This window comes from Mustela nivalis (assembly GCF_964662115.1).
Source record: "Mustela nivalis genome assembly, chromosome: 20".
NCBI lineage: Eukaryota > Metazoa > Chordata > Mammalia > Carnivora > Mustelidae > Mustela > Mustela nivalis.
The window spans coordinates 27,672,554-27,692,701 of NC_139039.1; the positions used below are offsets into that span (position 1 = coordinate 27,672,554).

The window sequence follows — 20,148 nt, forward strand, 5'->3', positions numbered from 1 at the left end:
TGTATTTGTTAGTCCTTGCAGATGTGATAATACCTTTTTGTTGTTTTCTCACATGAGTAACACTATTGGCTTGCGATAGGATTCTTGAGTCATACTTGTTAACGTTTCAGACCCCTAGATGTCGTTCTGTGGCGCCTTCTGGGAATTCCTGTTATGGAGCCAAAGTCCAAAGCCACGCTGATTGTACATTTTTCTCTACAGATAACTTTGAACAAGTCTGATTATTTATTTTGTAAATTCAGGCATTTCTTAAGGAAATATCCCGGGGCTGGACTCTAATTTTTCTTGGCAAAGGATGTAATTTTACTTTTTTAGACTTAGGTATTGTTTGTTTCAGGAAGTTGTCCTTTTATCTCCATTGTTTTCATCCAATGGCTGTGAGTTCTCCATCAGAAATGCCAGCTATCGAGAAAATAGTTCTGTATTCTAGGTTATCTTTCCTGTGTTTTTGATCTCTGCACCCTTTTCCTCTGCATCTTGGGAGCTTGCCCTCTGCCTCTTTAAATAGCCAGTTTGTCTCCATTATACTCCGGAATTAAGACCCTCTACCTTTTTGTTTCCTCTATGGTCTCTTCTAGTCCATTCTCTATGTGGTAGTAATTAATATATATATTTAAGTATATTTATGTATGTATGTGTATGTATATATGCAAATAAACACACATATATAAACACACACACACACACACACATAAATATTCATGATCAGTAACTGTCTTTCGTACTTAAAATCCAAAGTGCTCTTCCTGGCCATAAAGGTCCTAGGTGGCTGACCACTGCTTATGTTTCCTAATTCATCTTCTACCGTTCACCAGGCACACTGCTCTTTTTTCCGTTCCTCAAGCACACAGAACTCTTTTTTTCTCCTTAAGGCAAGCTGCTTTCTCTGCCAGTAATGCTCTTTCCTTGCTCTTTTCAGAGCTAGCTCAGAGTAAATCCTACCCCATTACAGAAACCTTCCCTGATGCCTTTATCTAAGTAGGTGCCCCCACCCCATAATTCCCTAAATCAGCACCCTGTGCATCTTCTTGATAGCAGTTACCGCATTTTAAACCATTTATTACTTTTTTGCCTGTGAATTTCACCAAAGTCTGAGCTGCCTCAAAAGTGGCCTCATGTCTGTCTCACCCAGCTCTGTGTTCTCCGCTTCTAACACCATGCTTGGCTTGTGATGGGTTCTTCATTATCTCTGGAAAGCATTAATTTATCCCATATCCCTCAATTTTCATCTCCACTTATTCTTTCTTTATGTTTTGTTTTGTTTTTGCTTTTGCTAAATAGAGACAGTATCTTTTTATATCCTGCAGAGGACGCCAGTTCGTTGAACCTTCTGGATTTTACTCTAGGTTATTTACTATTTTTAGAGACACTCTTCTACTGGATCATCAAGATGCATTCCCTTTCCTGTTTTTCTGTGGTTTTTACAATTAGCTCTTCCTCGTAGGGTCCCTTCCCCCCCACTTACTCATCCTTGAATGATACAGGTGTCGTATAGAGGCAGTATTTGTTAAGAGACAGGGCAAGCTGATTGTGGTCACTCCTAGCTGTGTGCAGTCTTGTTCTCAGAGGACTGCCCAGAGGCCAGAGGACAAATAAGTTCCTGTTCCCAGTTCCTGGCAGATGGTCACCTATAAAAGCTCTGTTTTACCAACCTGCCAGAGTCTCCTGTCTGATTCGTTCTCTGATACTGTATTCTGAGTCCAAGGAGTGCCTGACGACCTGAGGTTTCTCCGTCCTGCTAAACAGGTTTCTTTCCCAGTCTCTTATTACTGACGGAACTTGTGGGGACGGTTTTCCCTCCAATATGACGAGCTACCCCCACCCCCGTTCGTTCTCCTTTCTGCACAGTTTGGGCTTTTCTCACTTCCTATGTCCGAATGAATCTAGATTAAAAGAGGAATGGATGGGAACTGGAATGACCAAGAGGAGCTGTGTATCACCAAGAGTACCACGTGTGTGCTTTTCTGGTTATTTTCAGAGCTCGGATCCCGGGTCCTGCAGGGATGTATGAAGTATCTTCCAAACGTTTTGAGTGGTCTCAGTTTCCCGAAGTGAAACCTTGGATATATATTTGCCTTGACGAGAAGCCTGTTGGTAGGTGTTTTTTCCATCCAGTTCCCTCTGCCGTCTAGTTAATGGGTCTCTCTGGATCTGCCCTGAGGTTGTGCAAGCCTGGTTTTTGGTGACGGTGGGAGTTTTTCTTTTTGTTTTTTCCTGGGGGGCTGAGAAAAGTTGCTGGTCGATTTCATTAAAACCTCCCAATTTACTGTTTGTTGTGTTCCACACAGGTGATTTTCCTCAAAGCAACATAAATAATAACGACTAAAAATATGCTTTTCCCACCCCTCAACCTGTATGTTAGAACTAGCACTAAAGGAAACCAGAAGAGAACTGTTATATTTTCGTATTTGGTTAGGACTATTTAAAGCCTCTCTTCCTCTTAGCTACAATAGACTCTTGTTTTCCTTTGTGCTTTCTGTCCTAATTTAGCCAGGAACAGCAGCGAATGACATTTCTCTTTAAATTTAATCTCTCTCTTTCTTTTCTGTTTTCAACTATATGTGAACAGATGTGGGCTAGAGAAACATAAATACCTTGAACGGGTCAATAAAAGAGCTATTTTGTGCTATGGGGGTTTTTGGTGGTTATTATGGGGAAAACGGAGCCAGAGGAGTTACAAAGCATGTATTTATCACCAGCAACAGGGAAAAATTTAAATAAATATTTTAAAATATTTTATTATATAAAATTTATATTTAGCATATTACATACAAACATAGAATATACTTAATAGATACTTTATATATAATTCGGGTTACAAAGCATTTATTTGTCACTTAACAGCAGAAAGAATTTATTTTTTTTTTAAAGATTTATTTATTTATTTATTTGACAGAGAGAGAGATCACAAGTAGGCAGAGAGGCAGGCAGAGAGAGAGAGAGAGACAGAAGCAGAGAGCCTGCTGAGCAGAGAGCCCGATGCGGGACTCGATCCCAGGATCCCGAGATCATGACCTGAGCCAAAGGCAGCGGCTTAACCCACTGAGCCACCCAGGCGCCCAACAGCAGAAAGAATTTTAAATACATAATATATAAATGCGATAAGTACATATTTTATGTATTAAAATACATTTAAATATATAATGGATATAATTACACCAATATATATTAAGTCTATTTTACATTTTACTTACATAATATAAAATATATGCTTTATATGTTAGAATACATTTTAAATATATATTTAAAATTCTGTGTTTCTTGGGTAAATGCATGTTTTGTAACTTCTCTGGTTCGGTGTTATTTTATACATGCACACACATATGCAGAAACATATATATTGTATTTACTTTTTTTTTTAAGATTTTATTTATTTATTTGGCAGACAGATCACAAGTAGGCAGAGAGGCAGGCAGAGAGAGAGATGAGGAAGCAGGCTCCCTGCTGAGCAGAGACCCTGATGCGGGGCTCCATCCCAGGACCCTGGGATCATGACCTGAGCCGAAGGCAGAGGCTTAACCCACTGAGCCACCCAGGCGTCCCTATTTTATTTACTTTTAAGACAATAATTTAAGGACCAAAATGGAAAGGTTTAACTCATGGGGCACTACAGAGTATAGACTGTACATCGGCATACAATTTGGATGAGAGCCAGTGGATTTGGTGAGCGAATCCTTGCATTAAGTCTTTGATATCTTCAAGCTAAGGTCATTTGAGCTGAAAGCCAGTTGGTAACTGAAGGATCAGGACTTTATTTTGAAAACAGAGCTCCGCCTAGTGGTCACTCATAGGCTGACTCTGAAAGTCGAGCTCTACAAACTCGGCCGGGTTCAGGGGGGCATCTCCCAGTTTGTTTCCTTTCTGCATTTATTCTCTACCCCTCTGCTTGAGCTAGATTTCAGCTTCTGCCCACCCCCTGGGTCAGGGGCCCTTGTGAATCATTCTTACACGTGGATGATGGTGACACACCCTTTCCTAGCGTGCGATCAGATAGAAGGCTGAAGAGTCACAGCTGGCTTTGGGGGCCGTTTGATGGTGATGGAGACAGCTGGAGGCTGGCATTGGGAAGATCATGGGGCTGAGGCCCCCAGGAGACAGACTCAGGTCTTGGCCTTGGCTGTATCGTTAACTGGTACGCTGGTTTCCCACTGCAGGCTTCGAGCCTTCGTCTGTGTAGCCAGAGGCCTGAGGAAGACCACTCTTCAGGGCCCCGGACAGTTCTGAGATTCTGTGGTTCAGGACAGTGTTTCAGGAGGAAGAGCGATGGCATCTGCCATTTCTCGTAGAGGCCTTCTTCCAGGGATTTGGCCCTCTCTGAAGTCAAGTCAGATGGCTGGCCTGGGGCCCCGAGAGAAGACAACGCAAGCACCAGCTGCGGGACAGCTCCAGTCACTTTAGTGAGGGCGTGTCCACGTCCTCCTCACAGGGGAGTTTGCTGATGGAAGGAGTCTTGGAAGAAGTACTCAAAGGGGAGGAAGCAGCCTTTAAAATGGGCAAGCACTGGGCACCTGGGTGGCTCAGTTGGTTAAGCAACTGCCTTGGGCTTAGGTCATGCTCCTGGAGTCCCAGGATCAAGTCCCATATCAGGCTCCCTGCCTGCCTCTCCCTCTGATCCTACCCCCTCTCCTGCTCTCTCTCTCAAGTAAATAAATAAAATCTTAAAAAAAAAAATGGGCAAGCACAATGAGGGACTGTGGTTTAAATCTATCAAATTAACAGAGTTTTTTTTTTTTGTTTGTTTGTTTGTTTGTTTTTTAATTCTGCTCATTGCAGGCAAGGCTTTGGTGAGATGAGCAAGCTGATGGGAATGTGAACAGGTTGACCTTTGTGTCAACAATTTGTTGCAATTTAGCAACATTGAGAGCTTTAAAAAAATGATCATTATCCTCAACCCTCCATTAGGTTAGAGAAAAAACTAGAAACAACAAAACGGTTTAGCTTTAGAGAAGAGGTTGAATAGGGCAGCCTTCAGTTGTTATATTTGTACTTGTTTTGCCACCAAGTCTTTCTTTAAGTGCAATATTAGATGAAAGTCTAAAATGCAAAATGGATTGATGTGGAGGATTGGGGTTCTGTTTCTGGTCCCCTACCTGGATGGGAGGACTAGGTCAGTCCTTGCTCTCTCTCCACTGCGACAGCTCCCGGGGCACTTCCCTGGCAGAAGCAGGGCTCTGTGGCATAGCTCAAAGCCACTGAGTCAGTCACAGGACAGGAATTGCATTTCCCTCTGACTGGTAGAATTCTGGACGATTCTTTTCCCAATATTTTTACTTTTTCATACTTGGCAAATTCTTCATCATGGTCCTTTTTTTTTTGCCACTAAATATTTATGTTAAGATATTAAAAATGTCAGTTTATTATTTTAGAGTTGTACCCATAATTGTCATAGGAACTACATGTCAACCTGGCCAGCATAGTCTTTCTTCTTGGCAGATCTTCAGGCTTATTTGGGAACCTCAGTAAAAAGAAGATCAGGTTTAAGAAAATAAAAGCCACTCAAAATCCCACCACCTAGAGAAAACTACTGTTAGTATTTTTAGTGTATTTCCTTTCAGATGTTTTCTATGTGATATGTGTACATATATATACAGTATATAGGTATTATTAAATATATACTAAATGTATCATACAATGTAGCTTACATATGGCATTTTTTATTATAAACAGTTACACATCCTATTTATTTTTGTAAACATTATAAATACCCCAAACGTGAGGCTTTGAGAACATGCTGCTTAATAGTTTCTCAATAATCAATTCTATTGACAAAACAATTTTATAACCAATGTTTTTGCTGTGATAGCACTCATGTGACTATATTGTCCATTTATCTTTTCTGTATCTAATTCTTTCTTTAAATTAGATTCCTAGTAGGGGTCAAAGATTCTGAATGTTTTCCAGCTCAAGAAGTGCATCGCTAAATTTCCCTCCCGTCAGTGATTATGACACAACACTTAGAAAAAGTCCTCCCAAAAAGTGAGTGACCCAGTAACCTTTATTTTGGTAGTGATCCATTGACTTAGGATTAGAAATTTATGTACAATGTAGCCTGCTCATTAGGGAATAAGTGTATTTATTTAGATAATAATTAAAAGTCTGCTACAGGAATTTACATGTAAATGTTTTTTATTTGTTTCAAATTGAGCTCTAATCTCTTGCATGTTAAGGAGTCCTTTTTCCTTTGTCAGTTTATAGTCCATTAACATTACATAGTTAAAGCAAATTGCTGGTTTTCTGTTTTCTGTGACTAGCCTCAGTTAAGCCAAGACTGACAGCATTCAGCTTTGGACGGAGAATAAAGGCAAAAGCGAGCAAGCAAACCAGCCATCCCCACACTCACTGGAAGCAGTCAGTCCTCTGCTTCACGAAACACCGAGAGCTGCTCTGTCTCCGACTGCCCATTCTCAGAAGCTGGCCTCTCCTTTGCTTCACAAACGAGACGCAGGCTTTGCTCCCGGGACCCTTTGCTCCCGGGACACTGTGCTCCTTCCCTGGAATCCCGAGTGTGTCCTTGTCAATGGAGCATTCCCCGTCATTGTAGAGCTGACAGGAGAATGTCCTTACGTCGGTGCACTCAGATATGACATGCTGGCAGCGAGTCCTGCTTTGCGTAAAAACCTACATGTACCTACCTGCCAGTTTTTAGAAAGTGACTTAGTAAGAACGTCTCAAGGGCAGGAATTCCCCGAACCTGGTACAGTGTCTGACACAGGAGACGGGCTCAATAAAAAAAATTGTTGAATTGCGAACTGGGAATGTAAAGGTGGGGAGCATTATAGGAATAGTTTATATTGATTCTTCATTTTTCTAGAATAGTTCTAAAATAATTGGAAAAAAATAACTTGGAGAAAATGAAGCTTTTTGTCTTGAATTTTGGAGAATTTTTTTGGTTTTTCGTTTTTTTTTTAATGGCAGCTTTGCTGGCTATCCTTACTGATGCCACTAGTTTTAAATGTCAGCAAAAATTTAAACAGTATAATGATAGCACTTTACACTGGTAGTTTACAAGGATTCTCTCATGTATATTATCTCATTTAATTCTCAATTAATTAGTTAAAACATCTCATATTAATTAAATCACAAAACTGTACATTTAGTATTAGTGCCCTTGCTTGTTTCTATTTTATAGCTTAAAAAAATAGATATCTAGAGAGATTGAATAGCTTACTCACATAAGTATCCAAGCTGGGAGTCACTTTTTCCCACACCATGAAGCCTTATAAACATTTGAGATAAACTTGGTTTTGTAAGTACAGAGTCACATTGTTGGCAGGTACAGGGAAGTTGTAAGAACGTCTCCTCGCTGGTTGTAAAAAGTAGAGAAACTGCAACACTCAGAAAATCACAGGAGTCCACTTAGCTCACAGGAGCTCCTACTTTGTTTTTCAGTGTCCCTGCCTGTTCGCCCCTGTGAGGAACAGTTTAAAAGTTGGAGAGTCCACACAACCCAGATCCCAGGTCATGTGTTGGGAGGCAAAGCCTCTCCCAATGCCCTTTCCTTTCTCTTCTGCTTGGCTGGTCCTTAATATCATGATGTGAAAGGCCCCAGCATCGCAGTTACGGAGGGAGAGCTGGACGTATTCTTCTAGAAGGTAAGCAACTCTGCGATATCTTGCTGGAATTGGGGCACTTTCTTAGTGGGGTGACTGCACTGGCTCATGCTGGCAGCGAGCAGTGAGTCTGTCACTGACCGTTTTTGTACTTTTTGGAGCCAGCTGTCAAATACAGCTGCTGTTAAATACTGCAGCGTCAAACAATGTTGTAATCCCCGCAGCTCTGTGAGGACGGTCGGCACTGGAGCAGTCAGGGGCACTGAAGCTGAGAGAAGTTTCTGCTTAGGCTTTCTGAATCTAATTAGTACAAGGAAGAGAAACAGTTTGGTGGTAGATCTCCTATTAGATTTAATGACAATACATTTATCGGGAAAAAGAATTAGTAGCTTTCTACTAGCAATTTATTGGGAAATTGATCAAATGGTGGTGGAAACGCAGCCGCAGGCTGGCTCAGGATACAGGATTTGGGCAAAAACCAACAAAAGTATTCTCTGAGAATCAGTTGGACAGATGGAATTTTCAGTAAAGAATAGTGTATATTTTAGTATTATCCGTAGATTGCATACTACACAAACTTTGTATCAGGTGTGTGTGCCGTCCGTGTCATCAGTACATACCCATGTATGTGTCTGTAGTGAGACCGGCTTTTAAACACTTAGTAGCACATGACTGCCTTTGAGAACGAGAGGGGGTGCTGGTAATACAGATGCGGGAACAACAGGTGAGTCAGGACAAACACACCCCCCTCTCCGCATCAAACCTTCCAGGTTTCCAGACTGTCTCTGCCCAGAGGCTCTGCATCATCCTCCCAAAAGACTTTCTCTCCAGAAGCACATTGGCCCCCAGGGGATCACAGGAACTTTACTTCCTGAAAGACTTGCTTTCTCTGGCTTGATCCTTTCTCCAAGCCTTTCATTTTAGAACCACTTCTGGTGCTTAGTAGCTCTGATAGGAGAGTCTCTTCATGTCCGGTGGATCTTATTTTTCTTACTGCAGAATGGGCCCAATAGCACCACCTTGCAGGGTGGTAAAGTTAGAAATAGTACATGTAAAGGGCTTTAATATGTTTGTCACAAAGTAGACGCTCAATGAACGGTATTATTTTTCTTACTATGACTACTTCTATTATGATTATTATTACTCTTTTGTTTGATGCTCTTGCCTCAGACTCCATATGTTGGACATACTTCCATTAGCCAAAGCTTCTGGACTTTGATGATTCTGAGCTCTCTAATCTACCCTAAAAGCTGAGGGCTGCTTTCCCCCTTTCCTTGCCTAGTCCTGGTTTGTGGGGTGGTGGTTGCCCTTCAATAGACGGCTGGATAAAAAAGATGTGGTCCATATACACAATGGAGTATTATGCCTCCATCAGAAAGAATGAATACCCAACTTTTGTGTCAACATGGATGGGACTGGAGGAGATTATGCTGAGTGAAATAAGTCAAGCAGAGAGTCAATTACATGGTTTCATTTACTTGCCGAGCATAAGGAATAACATGGAGGACATTAGGAGAAGGAAAGAAGTGAATTTGGGGAAATCGGAGGGGGAGACAAATCATGAGAGACTGTGGACTCTGAGAAACAAACTGAGGGTTTTGGAGGGGCAGGGGGTGGGAGGTTGGGTGAGCCTGGTGGTGGGTATTATGGAGGGCACGGATTGTATGGAGCATTGGGTGTGGTGCATATATAATGAATCTTGGAACACTGAAAAAAGAAAAAAAAAAAAAAGAATCCCTCCATGGACTTTCTGAATTGGAATGAGGGGAAGAACAGCGTTGATTGGGGGCTGGAGGCCCAGGGGCTGATGGAGACAGGTTACTTACCTAGAAGAGCCATTGGGAGAGTCTAAAGCCGATGATAGTGAGTCGGATTCAGGATGGTGGGAGAGTCCTGCTGGGACAGTTGTCCCTGACGTCTAGTTGCTTCCTGTTCCTCTCTGGAGGTGTCCTGATATCTCCACACCTTGCAAGGATGGTCTCCCACTTCACTGAAGCCAACCCCAGCCAGCTTCCCTTTGCTTACAGCAACAACAATACTTCTAGTTAATACTTCTGGGGTCCCCGGTTCCGGAGAGGGGAAATTGGACACTCTCTGCCCCTGCTCTCTGCAGAATGGGCCCCCATTTAAGGATGGAGCTACCTCTTAATGTTTTATAGCAAATGCTCAAGACAAGCACATAGCATACCCCAGATAAAAGGAATGGGACACTAGTGCCCATGACATGAAGAACCTGGCTCTAGGGGGCTGCTGTGCCCTGAGTGGATCAGAAGTGACTCCTATGACTTACTGGCTTGATTCCTGGATCTGAGCTCCTAGAAGCCCTTGTGAACAACAGACTGATTGTGCTGCTTTGCTCTGAAGTGGACAGTGTTTGTGGGTGTTTTTTTTTTTTAACACGATTTTATTTATTTATCTGACAGTACAAGTAGGGAAGCAGCAGGCAGAGGGAGAAACTGACCAGAGAGCCTGATGTGGGGCTCGATCCCAGGACCCTGGATCATGACCTGAACCGAAGGCAGGCGCTTAACCAACTGAGCCACCCAGATGCCCCAGACTAACAGCATTTAGTTCAGGGAGAGCATGTGTCTCCACGGCCACCCCCAGGTCTGTGGCAGGCATCACCAATCGATCACGGCACTCCACAGTTGAGCTTTGATGCAGCCTCCGAGCCCTTTCCATCACAGGTGTGCTTGGTTCTTCTCAGAGATACCACCAAGTCTGTCTTCACAGTCCAGTGGGCCTCTGTGTTTGAGGCTACATAACATAAAATGACAATTTTGGATTTGGCTCTTGTGAGTTCTTTGCATGTGAATGTTCTGTGTCCCACAAAGCTACTTCCGCTCCTGAGTTAAAGGTTAATACCCAGGGGAGGTGACAGTCTACTTTTAAGTTGCTTGTGAAACGGGCTGGGCAGTAGGAATATACAAATGGGCTTATGGAGCAGTCTGGGTTTCCATAGAAACAAGAGGCGGTTGAATCAAATCCATGAATCAACTTTTCCACACTGGTTTTGAGCCCAGAATGAAGCCGGAAAAGGATATTTACCAACCACGCAGGCAGAGTGAGAACTTCAAGAGCAAAGCCCTCCAAAAAGACAGCCAAAGCAAATGGCAGTGGCTCCCCCCAAAACTCACGTCGGAACCCCGGCTGCAGCCTCACGGGCCACTGGCATGGCACAGATGCCAAGTAGCCCGGCTTGGGAAATACATGTGTTTGTACCTCATTCTGGACACATCCCACCCTTAAGAAAGCCTTCCTCAGCCTGGGGGTGGTGATTTAGGGTCTTGGAGTTTAAGGCAAATCCATTCCCGCATTTTGCAACCCCAAAGCCTCCAGCTTCTTGGACACTTCGTTAAGAAAGTCAAAGGTGTTGGGGCGCTTGGGTGGCTCAGTGAGTTAAAGCCTCTGCCTTCGGCTTAGGTCATGGTCCCAGGGTCCTGGGATTGAGCCCCGCATCAGGCTCCCTGCTCAGCAGGGAGCCTGTTTCCTCTACTCTCTCTCTCTGCCTCTCTGCCTACTTGTAATCTGTCTGTCAAACAAATAAATAATTAATTAATTAAAAAAAAAAAAAAGAAAGAAAGCCAAAGGTGTGATGCTGGCCAGGGGGAAGGTTCAACCGGAAGGCCACTGTGAGCCGTGAGCACAGAGCTTCAGCCCCTCTGTCATAGCTCTTGTTCCCCAGCAGCCTGTGTGGAGGGTGGGGGCACTTCTGCTCACACTTTCCTTCGGGCAGTGTGTGTGAACTTGTGAACCTGTGGTGACTGCCTTCCTGTAGGAGCAGGAGAAGCCGAAGGAAAGCCCTTTGGGGTGTATGTGTGTGGGAGGGGTGTGCAGCACCCGTAGGCGTAGTTTGGAAGGACATCCCTGCTTTCCTCGAGGCTGCAGCCAAATGGTTGGAAAAGGCTTCTGCCAGCAGCCCTGAGTCTTAGTCTTAGTCTTAGTCTCTGATCAAACCATCACGGAACAGATAGAGTTGCAGAAACAAAAGCATCACTGATATTTTATCAACTGCTCAAAAAGCTAAGAACTCTAGTTTTATAGAATTTGGAGAGCTGGAGGGGACCAACAAGGTTGTTTTTTTTTTTTTTAAATTTTCTTTATTTATCTGACAGAGATCACAAGTAGGCAGAGAGGCAGGCAGAGAGAGAGGAGGAAGCAGGCTCCCTGCAGCGCAGAGAGCCCGATGTGGGACTCGATCCCAGGACCCTGGGATCATGACCTGAGCCGAAGGCAGAGGCTTAACCCACTGAGCCACCCAGGCACCCCACCAACAAGGTTTTTAATCCAACCCTCTCATTCTGTCTGAGAAGAAGCTTATTTAGCCTACTGATGTGCTTACTACCTGGCCAGGCTTACGGAGAATGGTAGGACCATCCCCTCTTGATGTGGGGAGGAGCACTGAATAACCATCCTCTTGTGGGGGGTGGCGGGAGGGTGGGGACATATGCTCAAAACTGAATCTCGGTCGGATTTGAGTCTTCGGAGCCCATGGTGCCAGGCTTACTGGCAGGTCATTTCTGAACAGATGATTCAAGGTCTGACAGCAGGTCACATTTCCTCCAGGAAAGCACTTAGGGCACGTGTCAGTTTCCTACTGCTGCTGTAACAAGTTACTACCAATTTCAGGGCTTAAAACTATACAGATGTATTATCTTACGGTTCTGGATGACAGAAATTTAAAATAAGTCTCGCAGAACCAAAATCAAGGTGTTGCCAAGGCTGTGTTCATTTTTGAAGACTCTCAGGGGGAATCCATTTCCTTGAACTTCCCACCTCCAGAGGCTGCCTTCATTCCTTGACCTGTGCCCCCTTGCCCCCCCACTTCAGAGCCGGTGACATGGGCTCAGGTTCTTCTGGTTTTCACAGCACATCACTCTGACCTCCTTTCCAAATTCCCTCTTTCACATTTAAATACGCTTGTAATTTCATCGGCTGCACTCTGATAATCCAGGACAGTTTCCCTAGCAACTCTAATGCCATCGACTCTAATTTGCCATACACCTACCTTATACACATGTCCCGGGAATTAGGACGGAGACCTCTCATTCTTCTGCCTACCCCGGTTTGTCAGAAGCAGTCCATACAGCAGGCCTTGGGCGTCCATAATCTTGACCTCTGAAGATTTGGAGGTTCTTGGTTTCAGCTGTTTGGGAGGGGTAGTGAGGGTTCAGGACATATCATCATTTGCCGTTTTACTTCAGTGCTGCTGTGCCAAAGCCAGTGTCTTACCAGTGAGTGAGCCTGGCCTGCCTCCTAGCTGCAACGTTCCTCTGTTGATTTAGTTTGATGAGTTTAGATTAGTTCTCACAACAACCATGTGAAATTGATATTATCATTCCCGGATTTTTGGTGAATAGACTTGTAAAAAGTATAGGCTGTAACTCTATTTCCAAATTCAAGGATTATTTACACATTCTCCACAAAAATGTGAAGGTTTATATTCTTAGTGGACCCAGGCTACCTTGCATGCCGGCCTGAGTCTGTCTCAAGAAATCTTTGGCCACTAGAGGGAGACAATTCTTTGAAGAACCAAGGCCATTTCTCTGTGGGTCTAGATAGCTGAAAATAGTGTTTGTGTTTAAGAAGGTATCTAGGGCTGATGTCACATTGGACAATGACGGGGCAATTGCCACACTCACCCCCAGTGCAGACCTCAGTGATCAACTTTCGCCATTATTCCCTTGGCTCCCGCTTCCATAGTATTCTCTGCCCTCCTAAGCAAGGGTCCTTTTTACCTATTTACTGGCAGCTTAAAATTTAAAAACTCTTCTCTGTCTTTTCTTCCCGGGGGGAACTTTGTGGAAAGAAGGCCCCCCCCAAATTTCAGAACTGACACTATATAAAAACATAGAATCCCAATGATTTCAAGTCTCTACGTGCTGCCACATAGGGTCTAAGATAGGGGCCACTGTTCACCCGACAAACCCTGTTGGAATGACGGGTCATCTGACAATATGGTTCTGAAAGGGAACCAGGTACATTTTCTATGTTGGAGGGTTCTGGGTTTTCTGACTCAAGACCCTCTGTTAGAGGATTCTGGGTTCCCTGACGCTCCTCTCATTTCACAGTCTAAAAAATGCAACTTCTGTATTAAAGGGCTTGCTTTTCATGAGGTAAGATGGCGAATCTGGTGGTCAGGTGAGTCCTGTTGAGGCACTGTGGAGGGAAATCAGGCACGGATACCGGGTAGTCATGTCAGTAATAGAGTGCAGACAGGACCCAGTAGGAAAGAAACAGAATGACTTTAGCTCAATGCTCTGTGTAACGGATTTCAGACGTTGACGGCTTATTAGCTAATAGCCCGTGCCCTCCTCCCCTCCCTCAGACACAGACATTCTGATCCATCCCTGGAAGCGCTGTTGCTAAACCACCGTGACTAATCGGGATGTGTCATATCACTTGTGTTTTGAGGAGGTAAATGGGTCTCAGTTATGACTGTGGATTTGTAATTCACCTCGGAGAGGCCAGTCCTGTTATTTCTTAGCCGTGCCTTAGAAAGAGAAAACATGATACATAAGTGTGAAAATACGTGGGCATCATTTTATGATGATTTTATTGATATTGATGATAGTATGATATTTTATTTGCATTGCAAATAAAATGCATATTCTTTTAAAATACAGGTGGACAGGGTGCCTGGGTGGCTCAGTCATTGAGCAGCTGCCTTAGGTCATGATCCCCGGGTGCTGGGATTGAGTCCCGCCTCAGGTTCCCTGCTCGGCAGGAAACCAGCTTCTCCCTCTCCCACCCCCCCTACTTGTGTTCCCTCTCTTGTTGTCTCTCTCTGTGTCAAATCAATAAATAAAATCTTAAAAAAAAAATACAGGTGGACATATGGAAAGAGTACGTAAGTGTGAGGCACAGCTCTTTGCCATGACTAAGAGATACTAAAAAAGAATGGCTTCTACAAAACAGAAGTTTGTGTATCTTTTTTCTCATTAACTTTCAAAGGTAGAGGAGTGGTTTGGGGATAGCAGGCTGGCCTTGCTTCACGAGATCATTCAGGAATTCAGGCTTCTGGGACTCTCTGCTGTGGAGCTCTCACCTCTGGGCCACTGTGACTGTTCCTTCTTTTCTCCTTCCATGGGAGCGGGGAAAGAAGTACAGAGTGAACAGTTTTGCCTTTAAGGGAATAACTTCACTCCTATCCCAGATCTTATCACATGGCCTCTCTTGCCTGCAAGGGAGACTGGGAGAGAGGGTCTCCCAAGCTAGGGAGGCACTGCGCCCAGCTAAAACTCAGAAGTGGAGACCAGATGTCTGGGGACGGTTTAGTCGCTCCTGCCACCATCAGCCTTTCTGGCTACAGAATTACTCATGCACATGTGCAACCTCCTTCTTTATTCTATGGAGAATAAATACACCTGTGCCCCAGGGAAACAAGCCAGAGTGCCCTCCAGTTTATGGTCCAGGAACTTCAGACAATGGAGAGAATTGAACAGGTCCAAGTGGGTCTTCTTTTGGTCCAAAGAACGATCAACCAAAAGACGAGCTGTCAGCCTGCCTACCTCCTCCGCGATGGAATCCCTAGGGACAAGATCATCACAACACGAACTCGAGTTCAGGAAAAGGCAGAAGGGGAACCCACAGCGGCCACTGTCCCTGGCTTTCAGGTCCTGCAGGGTTTGCATAGAGTCATCTCCCTTTCGAGAGGCACGGTAAGTTCTGTGATCAGCCCGCCTGGCATCTCCAGGGATGCCAGGAAGAAGCGCCCTTGTCCACCATCCTGTCTGGCCCCAGAAACTTCCTCCCTGGGAAGGTTCCTTCTTGTCCACTTTCCTCCTTGGCCGCATTTGAAGCAGGGTGATCAGTCTTCCCCTTCGTCTGGCTGGATGGCACTCACCATCCAGTTCCTGTCTGTGCATTTTCAAGGGCCTGGGGAATGATGTATGGGTTGGAATCGTCACAAGCTTTTGCCAGGTTTGTGGTTTCTTTGGCAATATGATTCTTTTAAAAATATAAAAAGATGTCAATCTATTTTAGTCTGTCAATTTCATGAGCAAGTAACCACAATCAAGGATCTTGACTGACATGTAATTATTTTACCTGCAGAGTCTGGTCTTTTAATCATGTCTTCAGAGTTCAGTCCATTTATTTCTCTTGCTACCAAGTAACACTTACCCTCCAAAAAAATGAGCTGGAATGGGGAGAAACTCCCCTTAATTGCCTTTCCCCCCAAAAGCTCATTGCTACAGAGATGACATTGCTTCTAGGCCTTTCTGGTGAACAGAGCTGTGGGTTTAAAAAGTAATAATATATAAGGATTTTTATTGACATTTTCTTTTCAAATTTTATGCAGCATGGAGTTTTAGCATCTTTGCTTCTGTGATAGTATCTCTTTTCATTATTTAATTTCTGTTACTATTAGAACCTAATTTTTTCTTTTTAGTTGGCACCCAACGTTGTTAGTTTGAAGTGTATAGCATAGTGATACAGCAAGTCTGTATGTTTCGCTGCGTTCACCACCAGTAAAGACCTAATAGTCTTGAGTCAATTTTATTACCTTATGGATTTTTAGAAATTTGACAATCTTCTCTGTTTTTTTTTTTTCTTTTGAAAGAAGATTTTATTTATTTATTTATTTGAGAGCAAGAGAAAGCATGAGAGAGGGGAGGGTCAGAGGGAGAAGCAGACTCCCCACTGAGCAGGGATCACGACCTGAGCCAAAGGCAGATGCTTACCTGACTGAGCCACCCACCGCCCATCTCTCTTTTCAACTTTATTGAAATTAAGTAGTTTGGGACATCTTCTGGCCCTCTTTCCATTTCTGTTGTTGTCTATTTGTGCACACACTCTCACTCCCTCTTCTTTATTGAACTTGCCAACTTTTGTTTTTTTGTCTTCTGTTTTAGGTTCGTTTCTATTTCTTTAATTTTGGCTCTTTTTATTGATTTGCTCCTAATTTATTGGGCTTACTCTATTGTTCTACTTCTAATTTCTTGGGTTAGGTACTTAGATCATTAATTTTTAAGCTTTCTTATTTTATAATATAAATATTTAAAGTTATAAATTTCCCTCTAAGTGCAACTGTAGCTGCATCTGCTTGTCTTATCTTGGAGTATCAATATTCTCCTTCCATTCTGAATATTTTATAGTTCTCATAATGATTTCTTCTTTATCCTTGAATTATTCAGCATATTCTTTATTGCCAGACATATGTAATCCAGGGTGTTTGTGTTAGAAAAAGAATAAGAAAATTCTCTTTTTACTGTTGATTTAAAATTTAGTTAGGCTGTGGCCAGATACTATGGGCTGCATGGTATCAAATTCTGAAATTTGTTGAGTAGTTTTTTTTTTTTTTGGTCCATTTTGCATAGATGTTCCATGTGTGCTTGCACAGAGTAGGAGATCTCTGCTTGTTTGGTGTAATGTTCAATATGCCTCCAGTAGACCATCCCTATTGATTATGCTCCTCAAATGTGCTCTGTTAGTGATTTTGAAGCATCAATTATTTGGAGAGGTGTTTTGGAATCTCCCATCGTGGGATAGATTCTTCCATTTCTCATAGTTCTGTGAGGTATTCTTGCATATCTTTGGAGACTATATTGTAAGTTATTAGAACTTTGTAATTGATCCATTTTCCTGGCAAACTAAACTTTTTTATTATGCAGCTTCTCTTCATCTCCAGTTGTGATTTTTCCTTAAACTCTCTTTGGTCTGATATTAATATAGCCTCACCTGGTGATATTTATCTAGAATCTGTGTGCTACCTTTTTATTTTCAACGTAACTGTAGACTTATATATTTAAGGATATTCTTGTAAATGGCATATAGTTATATTTTTAAAATCCGATTTGATAATCTTCACTTTTAAAGGGGAAAGTTGAGTTCTAGCATTGTTCGTAAGTAATGGGACACCTGGATTGGTATCTGTCACCGTGTGTTTTGTTGCCCATGATGTTCCTATTGTTCAACATTTTCTCTTGTGTTTTATCCCTTTTCTTGGTTTTGGGTTGGTTATTTTCCCTCACATTTCCCTCCCTCCTACTAGTTTACATTTATATATTTTAAATGCATGATTACAAAATTTACTATGACATATTCAGTTAAGAAGAAAGCCAACAAAGATGACCTTAGATCTTCTTCACTTTCTGTGTAATTATTGTATTTATTTCTGATTTTAACCCCATGCAGCCTATCAATACTGTTTTCTGTACCACAGTTTCTTCTGAGTGAGGCGCATAGTCATTATTTTCTTTATTTTTCCTTCCTTCTTGCATCAGAAACCAATTGGGTCAACTTACCTCATATCTAAAGCATATCCCTTATAGAGTTTCTTTTAATGAGTCTGTGAGGCAAACGCTCTCTGTCTTTATGTGCCTGAAAATACTTTTATTTTGCTCTTATTACGGAAAGTTATTTCCCCTGATTCTAGGCTCATCATTATTTTTTACTGTGCAACTTGACAATATTGCTCCATTGTCTTCTGGCTTCCACTGTTGCTGATTAAGAAATAATTTGTTATTCTACTTTTTGTTTCTATTAACTATTCTCTCTCTCTCTCTCTCTCTTTTTTTTTTTTTTATCATGTCTGCTTTCTTTTTTTTTTTTTAAGATTTTTATTAATTTATTTGACAGAGATCACAAGCAGGCAGACAGAGAGAGGAAGGGAAGCAGGCTCCCTGGTGAGCAGAGAGCCTAATGCGGGACTCGATCCCAGGACCCCGGGATCATGACCTGAGCCAAAGGCAGAGGCCCTAACCCACTGAGCCATCCAGCCATCCCTATCATGTCTGCTTTCTAAGAATTTTATTTGGTCTTTGGTGTTGTCCAATTTCACTATGATCTGCCTAGATATATACTATTTTTTCCACCCTCAGCTTTATTGAGGTGTAATTGACAAATAAAAATTATATGTGTTTAAGGTATACAGTGTGATGTTTTGACAGCCGTGAACACTGTGCAATGATTACCACAATCAAGCTGGTTAATATCCATCACCTTGCATAACAATCATTATTTTTGTATGTATGGTGAAAACACTTAAGGTCTACTCTCTTCTTGGCAAATTTCAGATATGCTATATCGTATTATTAACTATAGTCAGCATGCTGTACAGCCAACCCTCAGAACTTACTCATCATGTGTAACTGGAAGTTTGTTCCTTCTGACCAACATCTCCCCATTTTCTCTACCGCTCAGCCCCCAGCAACCACCATCCTACTCTCTGTTTTCATGAGTTCAACTTTTTTTAGATTCCACATTTAAGTGAGATCATGCAGTATTTGTCCTTCTACATCTGGCTTATGTAATTTAGCTGAATGTCCTCCTTGTTTATCCGTAAGCATCACTTCTTATGAACCTATCTGGAACTTATCGGGCATCCTGAATCAGAAGGCTATTGACCTTGGTCGCTTCTGGGCAAGACGCCACTAATACTCTTCCAACATTACCCTGCCCCATTTCTTCCTCTACTTTAGGAATTATGTTTAAATGTTCGGTGTCCTCCACCTCTAACCACGCTTTCATATTTCCTTTCCTTTTTTCTTTCTGTACTGCATTCTGCATTATTTTCTCAGCTCTGCTTTCCAGTTCATTAATGCTTTATTCAACTTTGTCTAATCTTTTATTAAAACTTCCTCTAAGTTTGAAATCGTGTTTATTTTACTCTTCAGTTGTGGAATTTCTGTTTGGTTCAAGGCAAATTACTTCAGCATTTACATAAGCATTATAATTAATATTTACTAATTCCAGGTGCCTGTGGGCACTATGAGTTTGGGGTAATTTGAAGCCACATCCTTTGCCTGCCGTTTATTTGACTACGCAAACAGTGTGCATTTGGATTCAAACTCACCTGGGCGCTAGCTTGTCATTAAGAATTCTCATGGACTTTTCCTCACCAGAATTTCAAGAAAGGCAATTTTCCTTTCTTGTTGTCTCAGAGTAATAGAGAGATGGTTTTTTTGTTTTGTTTTGTTTTTCTGTTTTTAGTGATGGTCTTTCATCTGTTGTATGGAGTTCCCTTTAATGATTCTATTAGACTCCCCCTCATCTTTGTCTGGCCTACGATTTGTCTCTTGTTCCCTGCTGGGAGTGACACTTTAAAAAGCAGTAAAAATAAAATACGATAAAAGTGGTGAAAGAGGCAAGCTATAAGAGACTTCTACCTATAGGAAACAAACTGAGGGTTGCTGGAGGGGAGGAGAATGGGCACATGGGGTAATTGGGTGATGGTAATTAAGGAGGACACTCATTATAATGAGCACTGGGTATTATATGCAACTGACGAATCCCTAAATTCTCCTGAAAGTAATAATACATTATATATTAATTAAATTGCATTTAAATAAAAAATTTAAAAATAAATTTAAAAAATAGAGCAAACATCCAGATCACCCCTATCTGGCAAGTGTGCTCATGGTGAGAGCTGATCTTAGCGTTTGACCAGTCTGGCTTCTTGTGTTCACTTGGTTTGGGGTCCCAGTGATTCTTTTCTTTCGTTCGAGATTGTTAATACATTTCACAGATATTTTAAAGAAATTAGTTGGTGATTTTTTAAGTTGATTTCAGCAAGCAGGTCACACCTGGTATTTAGTTCATCATATTCCTAGAAATGACATCACCACCAGGTTTTAGTTACCTCTAGAACCAAATT

General features: G+C 42.3%; 1 long non-coding RNA gene across 1 annotated transcript; it reads left to right on the forward strand.

The window, feature by feature from the left end:
- The first annotated feature begins 1,673 nt into the window (after nucleotides 1–1,673).
- Nucleotides 1,674–7,578, forward strand: LOC309855455. The gene is made up of 3 exons (XR_014306811.1): nucleotides 1,674–1,746; nucleotides 1,979–2,094; nucleotides 7,390–7,578. It is a non-coding gene; the product is annotated as an uncharacterized lncRNA (long non-coding RNA).
- Nucleotides 7,579–20,148: the final 12,570 nt, after the last annotated feature.